Source organism: Pteropus vampyrus, unplaced genomic scaffold, assembly GCF_000151845.1.
Source record: "Pteropus vampyrus isolate Shadow unplaced genomic scaffold, Pvam_2.0 Scaffold97, whole genome shotgun sequence".
NCBI classification, from domain to species: Eukaryota; Metazoa; Chordata; class Mammalia; order Chiroptera; family Pteropodidae; genus Pteropus; species Pteropus vampyrus.
In genome coordinates, this window is record NW_011888878.1 from 4,179,568 (window position 1) to 4,187,818 (window position 8,251).

An 8,251-nucleotide genomic window follows, 5' to 3' on the forward strand; every position below is an offset into this window, starting at 1 on the left:
TCCTAATAAGATTGATGCAACCTCTCACATTAAAACTAAGCAAAAAATTCCAGATGCAAATAATATATACCTCAGTCTCTAGTGCACTACACAACAGGTTTAAGTTTTAACCAAAAGTTATGAGATATAAAAATAAATCACTGTCAAGAGATAATCAATAGAACGAGATTTAGATATATTTCAGAAATTACAACCATCAAATAGAAAATTTAAAATAATCATAATTAGTATGTTAAAAGTAAAAGTAAAAACGGTAACACCATGCAGAAACACATAGGGAATTTCAGCTGAGAGATGGAAAGAATCACATTAAAATAATAGAAATGAAGAACATAGTAACAGATATAAAAAAATGCTGTCAAATTTCCCATAATTAGAATTAGTAAAATCAAAGAAAAAGTTCGTGTCCTTAAAAATAAATTAATAGAAACTACCCAAACTAAAAGAGAAAAAATATAAGCTTTAGACAATAACAAAGAACAGCACATTCAAGGGCTATGGGAAAGTGGTAAATAATTTTTGCATTCCCAATACATATATTGCAAAAAAAAAAAAAAAAAAAAAGAGAGAGAGAGAGAGAGAAAGAATAGTAGAGAAAATTTTCAAAAAACAATGCTTAAGATTTTTCTAAAGTGAATTTAAAGAATAAATCAAAGATCCAAGAAGTTTAAAAAAACATCAAACAGGATAATGCAAAACACAACACACACACACGCTTACCTGGATACATAATATCCAAACTGATAAAACTTAAATATTAAAACAAAAAACTTAAATATTATAACAAATTTTTTGAAGGCAACTAGAATAAAAGACATGACACATAAGGAGAAACAAACTTAAGAATTACAGATAGAAGACTTCTCAGAAACTGAAAGCCAGAAGACAACATAGTGACAGAAGACAATGGAGTGTACACTACAAAGGGTGAGTTTGGCTGTGCGTAAATTGTGCCTTTTTAAAAATGAATGACACTCCTGTCTATGACCATGCCACTCTGAACATGCCCGATTTTGTCTGACCTCGGAAGCTAAGCAGGCCGGGCCTGGTTAGTACTTGGATGGGAGACTACCTTGGAATACTAGGTGCTGTAGGCTTAAAAAAAAAAGGAATGACACTCCTAAAACATCTCTTATGACATATAATAATATCAAATGTTTCAACCAAATTAGTAGTAGTATTTTATCAATATTAATTAGAATATAAAAACTAGTTACTACATAAGGCAAAATAAGATCATAAAAGCATATTGGAAGGAAAATTAGGAAGATTTACAAAATACAAAGCATCCTTCTTTATGCTAATGTAATGCATATGTTATTTTTTCATTCTGAAAATTAAAAATATTTAATAAAAATGATCACATTGCAGTTATAAAGAGATGTTATTGTAGCACTCTAATATAGTTTATATGAGCTTGCGAAAAATGTATTTTATTTACTCAGTAATTCTAGTTTTGAAATAAAATTATCACGTCAAATCTGTATATTTTCCACTATTACTTTCGACAAGGTAATCTTATAATATCCTGACATTGCGTTCATGTTTAGACTTTCAAAGTAAGAATATTTTGAAACTGGTGTCACCTTTTATGTTGTTAAAGATAGCCACTTCTGTAATGCAACTTGTATTGCTTTAGGTCTATACAATGTCAATTGGGATTCTATAGAAAATAATTCTGGCTAAATTAAAGAAAAAAATTATTGAAAGTAAGTGACTTAATTTATAAAACAGAAGAAAATATTGGAAACAAGAATACAACAGGTTAGGATTAGAACAGCCACGGGAATAGTGAAAAATTTATTAGTCAATATGTCATTACTTTCTTCACTATACCGTTGACACAAAACACTAGGCAGCCTTCAGATTGTCGTCAGTAGGTATTGGTTGCTTCCACTGCTGGATTTATTTCCAAGTGTCTGGGTCTCTCTGTGTCTCTCAAAATCCAATATCTTGTATAAGAGTGTTTGACTAGGTTATATGCTTTTAACCATTTAACCTGTATCCTAAAGTATTTCTGTCTTCTGTTGATCTTTGGTCCAATTGACCAGACTTTAAGTGATCTCAGTTAAGTAAAACTGATTGTGAGAGTCTTATACTTACAATAATTTAATTCTGAACTTCCTACTGAATGTAGCACAAAACCTTTTGCATTGCATTCAAGCACTTCTGCTATTTGAACACTGCCTATGTCTCTTCTGCTAAATGATCCTTCACATTTCATCTTAAGTTTTACTGAACTCCTAACAGTTCCTATAGTATGCTTTGAGCTTTCTCATCTCTGTATTTTCACTCTTGCTGTCTTTTCTACATGAAATATCATCCTTTGACTGTCTAACCCCAACAATTGCTTCTATATCCATTCGAATATCACTTAAGATGCAACTGGAATTTTTTAAAATTCACTCCCAGCTAAATGAATCCCTATTTTCTTTTTCTATCTCTGCATCTTGTTTGTATTACTGTCACTGCATTTATTTCACATTGTTTTAATTCTTTATTTACATGTCACTCTTGGTTAATCTTGAATTCCATAAGAACAACTTTTCTCTTTTATTCAAATTTACATTTTTGTACCTAAAAAACTACTTGGCATATAATAGTGCTTACAGGAAGATGTTGTTCTAATTTAAAAGTAGAGTAGAAGAGAATAACATATAAACATAAAGTTTAGATCTGATTGAAAAATGTTTACACTATTACAAATGTAAAGATAAAAATTTTATGAGATTTCTGAAGCAGAAGAGATTATTTCTGGCTTGGGAGAGAATCTTCAAATAGTTCATCAAACTAGTAAGCACAACATTAAGTTTATTCTGAGATATTTTGAAAGATGTATAAAAAAAAACAAAGTTATAGTTGCCTCTGATGGATTTAGCTAATAACATATATTTAGAAGGCAAGATAAAATCACTCACTCTAGTTTTTAATGGAGAAAAACAGAAATTATAGGAGTCAAAGCTAAATGTTGATTAGAATCAAAAAAGAGAAAGCCATGAGGCAATGAGAAAATGATGACAGATAAATATTTTTAAAATACAAATATTAAAGTTTTAAAACAAAGTTCTGTAAATATGCTAAAAATAAATTCTTGTGAAAACAGTGAAAACAGTGACTAAAATTAGACTACATAATTTAATTTGATAGGTTAAAATAATATTCTAATAAAATAAAAATAGTAATTTAATAGGTTATTAAATATACAGTGCATAAAAGTAGAGAGTAAGTTAATGGCTTGATAAATTGTGGGAATATGTTGTGATCAAGAATAAATTTTACTAGATTCACTATGTAAAGTATCTCTCATTTTGTTTTAAAGACTAAAAAATTTTCTAAGTGGAATTGCACAGATATTTAATTTTACTATTTATCTATCCAAACTATAAATTCTCAAATGATATTACTTAGGTAATAAACTGGTTTTTAAACAAACTACATTTCTCCTTCTTGAGGAGGCATTCTATCAGCTTCTGTTAATGTGGAGCATGAGAAGGAATGTACTCTTCCTTGTTTAGTCATTGCTTCTTTCAGCATCTTGTCTGCAACAGGAAGACACAATTGCTTAGCATTTCTAGTTTGTTTCACATTTCTAGTTTGTTATATGAACCAGTTTCTATGTACCTCTTCAAAGGTACCAGCACAGCAACCCCTCTTCAATTCTCTGTATCTCCTCTGCAAACTTCCAGAATTAAATAATCCAAACTGCTTTTCTTTTTGTCAAGCATCAAAAAGCTCAAGCATCAGTACATGCTTTCTGCAGTTATTCTGTTATTTATTTTTCCAGTTTTGTTCTTTAATCCTCCAATATTTCTTCAACCAACTCCTTTCATTAAATTCTCGCTGTTCAAATAACTGGTATGGTTCCAGTTTTCCTGAGTGACTCCTAACTGCTAAAGACATCTCGTATCTTGTATCAGTGAGTAAAGGTTTCATTACATAAAATGAGAGACGGCCATTTGGCAATAGGCTGAACAACTTTGTTGTGAGGTATAAATTACTGAATCTTTAGGGGATTGAAATAGAATCTTTGGGCTAATAATCTATGATTTTCTATCTAGGTTTTATTTTTTTCAGTTTTTGAAATTTCCAATATCATATCATTATTGATCATTTTTAGTGTTATCACTAATAAATTAAAAGGTGAAATTGGCGATGCTTTCACAACTATCATTAATGTTAAGAATAAACTAAATGAACATTGGCCTAAGGAATTTCTTTCTAGAAGGAATATAAATGGTCTGGATTTCCAATAAAATTCAATTAAACCTCTAAATATAATGAACAATATAAGTCTGAATTTGCTTCTCTCTTTTAAAGATTAAGTAGATAATTATTTGTTTAGTTTATATTTAACATGCAGTTTATAATCTTAAACAATTTAGCCCACCGGTTTCATATAATCTTGGTAAATGGTTGATAAAAACAATGTATGCCCGCAATCATGTAAAACATTAGCATGTAGACAAAAGCTGATAAATAACATTAAAATTAGTGTCAGAGTGGTGTGATTATATGTGATTTTTGTCCCCCAGGTTTCTAAACATAAACCTGAGCATAAGTTCCCCATTAAATTAACTAAAATATTAAGCCTTCTCCCTTTTCCAAGACTTTGGCCTAGAGAGGAGAAATACTGATACCTATCTCCTTTCTTACTTTTAATTAGAGTTTATTTCTCACTATCCATAACAGACAGATTATTTATTTAAAAAAAATCTAAATTTGTGAATGTTTCAAAAATATTGCAACTATTATGAAACTTTTATTTTTTTTTTACTTTTTTTTTTTCTTTCCTGATATCAACCATATTGTAATGGAACAATTTCCATCTTCATTTAATTTTGGTCTTGTGATATGTATCTTGTTCTGGGCCCTGTAATTCCTGAATAGACATAGAAAGAAAAGACATGATAAATGGCAGGTATGTAAGTGATAGTGTATTTTTTTTTTCTGTTTAAGACAGCTCCTACAATACAGAATTATAGGAAGAGTTGGAGCTTTTTGCGTATTATAGTCAACGATAGAGTCCTCATTAGCAGAGCAATATATGAATAAGAATCACACTCATATTTCATTCATTAATTGTCTCTCATGTCTCAAATTCAAGTATGACAGAAATAGCAAAATGTTCAGTAAAATTTGTGTTCCCCCACCTTAATCACAGAGTTGTAGTGGGCAAGAGTCTGAGTAGTCTGCAACCACATGTTCTAGCCTCCTTGACATCTGGACATAGCTACATGACAAGGTCTTGCCAAGAGAATGAAGTGAAGTGATATATATATGTACTACTTCATGGCCTAGGTGATTAAAAAGACAATGTGTATTTTCCATCTTTTTATTTCTGCTCGATCATTGCAAAGGAGTGCAGCAGCTTTGAAAGCATTGTGTTGAACATGGCAGAACCACAAGATGGTAAGAACCCAGAAGTCAGAGATGCCGATTGCTTGAGGAAAGGAAAGCTGACTATCAAGGACAACTGCTTTGGACTCTATAAAATTATAAATTAATTTTGGTTGTTCATGAGATACTACACTTTTTAGGCTTGGGTTTGTTTGTTAAAACAGAAATATACCAGCGGTATTGAACTTACACCCTTACTTTGCAAGAGTGCTTTTGGCAGATTTTATGTAACTTCATTTAAAAAAATATATTATCATTATTTTATGAATCTTCAGGAACTTTGAAAGAAAAAATTTAGAGAGGCTATGAGGAGAACTACAAGGTTTCTCTTACATTAATTTGGACCTAGTCTAAGTACAAATTCATGATTCCAAAGTCACATTTCTGAAATATAAATATCTTTGAAAATAATATTTTTGTTTTGTTAATTTTTAAATAATTCTTTTGGTGGAGAAATTTAACTTGACCTGAACTCAATTAGTATTTGACCTAACAAATGTGAAGTATATACAGTGTAAAAAGTTCATAAATTTTGCTTCAATAAACAAATGTATCCAATTGTGGGGTGCATCCTCAGACCATGCTGGGAATGTTATATAATAAAAGGTATTTGGACCTTATTTTTATCAATAATTCTAAAACATTCTTAATTCCAAAGCAATTTTAAAATCAGATATTTTAGATAAGAGTCTGTGGATCTTCATTTTCTAGTTGCATCATAGCAATCTCAGAACGTCACGGGACCTAATAAAAAAAATAAAAAATGAATGAACGAATGTTGAATAATCGATAGATAATAGAATGATAGATATAGATAACTAATGAGATTAAACATTATTTCATAGGCTGGTATAGACAAAGGTCTAAAACTTTGTCTTCTGTTCCTGCTACATAGGCCTTAGCATAAGCAAAATCTTCTAACTTTTGAAATGGTTTCTGACAATTAGAAGTTTTGTTTCTTTTTTGAATGTTTATGACAAATTAATTAAGAAGACAACTTTTCAGTTTTCTTAGAAATTTCTGCTATTATTCCAAGGCTTTTAGGTTTACTAATGTGTGAAGATTGCTTGAAAGTTATTTTTAATCTAGCAAATATTTTTAATATTTTCAATATTTCAAATATTATGAAGAATTCATGCAGCTAGGAAAATCCAAAGAAAGCCTAAGATCCCTTGTTCTAAAGATGATAATGCTGAAACACTTGTCCTGATTTTTACATTAAAATTGCTCCCTAATTAGGTTTTCTTTGGATTTTCCTAGCTGCATGAATTCTTCATAATTCCATATAAACACTTTCTTCTATTTATTTTAAACTTGATCTGGAGTCCAAGTTTACATGCTTGTCTACAATTTGGTATTATAAATGAAACATTACTTCCTATATAAAGGTAAGCTTATTGCATTAAAGTGAGTCTCTATTTTGTTTTGTTCCCGTAGATGTTTGTAAAAATAATGTATTATAGCTGTCATTTTTATGTCACAGATGGTATATGATTTGAAGATAGGTCATTGGTATATAATAGAAACAGCACTATTTCAGAAGAGATTGCAATATATACATATCAAATATATTTAGTATATTGAGACTAATGATAACATAATTACTCTTGAGAATTTTATTTAAGTTCCCTTTTTATCTGAACTTCTAATTTCCTAGATAATCTTAATAAAGTAAAATGTTTATTTTCAACTTGAGCTTGAATAGCTCATTGAGCTTCTCTGAATAAGTAATTGATTTCTCCAAGTCCAGTTCCCTAATACAAGACTATGCTGATGAGTCCAGATTCTGTTGAGATCTCAACTGAAAAAAAAAAAAATGTGAAGTATGCTCAATCTTAAAAAACAATGGCCTTAATTACTCAGCTCCTGAGTTATTTAGAACAGACAGCTGATCTAATGAGTAATATTCAATTAAATTTGATATTTATCCAAAAGAGTATTTTAATATATTATACTAAAAGTTATTTAACCACTCTTAAGAAATATTCAACTAACATTTGTACAATCGCAATTTAAGTGTCTATTGATCCTTCTTGAATTGTATTTCTGTAGCAATAAAACAGAATAAAGGAAGGCAAAGAAAGTATCTAATGGAAACATCATATATTTTGGAAACATCATATATAATGGAAACATCATTATATTTTGTGTACTTAGTAATTTTATAATGGTCAAAGAAATTAAACAAATAAAAAATGGGCTGTAGCTAAAGTTATTTTATCTTTCAGGGTGTTTAAAGTACATTTGGAACTAACCATAATAACTCTTAATAGGCATCTCTCTGGTTTACTTTGTGCTTCTTAGTCCTAGAGTAGAGGAAAGTATCTCTATGACACAAAATAAGATTAAATGGATGTCCCTGACACTTGTCTTGAGTATCTTGAAAGCAACATACTGCTTCTGTGTTACAGGGAAAACAAATTCTAAAGCAGTATCGATGTATAACTTCTATGCTACAGAGTATTAAGCAAATGAAAAGTAGTCAGACAGGCAAACTGGTTAGAATAACACAAATTTTGTTCAAATTCGACTGCATAAAAGAATTATTCTTGCAGATAAATTTTCACCCTATCTTAGAATTGTAACTATTTAGAAACATGAGTATATAGTAACATGAGAATATTCATCTGAAGATACCAGGAGACATGTACCTACTCTCTGTATATTATTCACTACTCTCTCTCTCTCTCTCTCTCTCTCTCTCTCTCTCTCTCTTATTCTCTCTCTCACACACACACACACGCACTGGTGTGATACATATTTATCAAATTATGTCTTAAGTGTCTTTCACAGACAGTGTTCCAAGTATTCTGCCTTTATGATATTGATTTTAAAATCTTAATATTGTGTTCAG

At 30.0% G+C, this 8,251-nt stretch overlaps 1 pseudogene; it reads left to right on the forward strand.

The window, feature by feature from the left end:
• The first annotated feature begins 979 nt into the window (after positions 1-979).
• LOC111742617 lies at positions 980-1,097 on the forward strand (annotated as a pseudogene).
• The last annotated feature ends 7,154 nt before the right edge of the window (positions 1,098-8,251 follow it).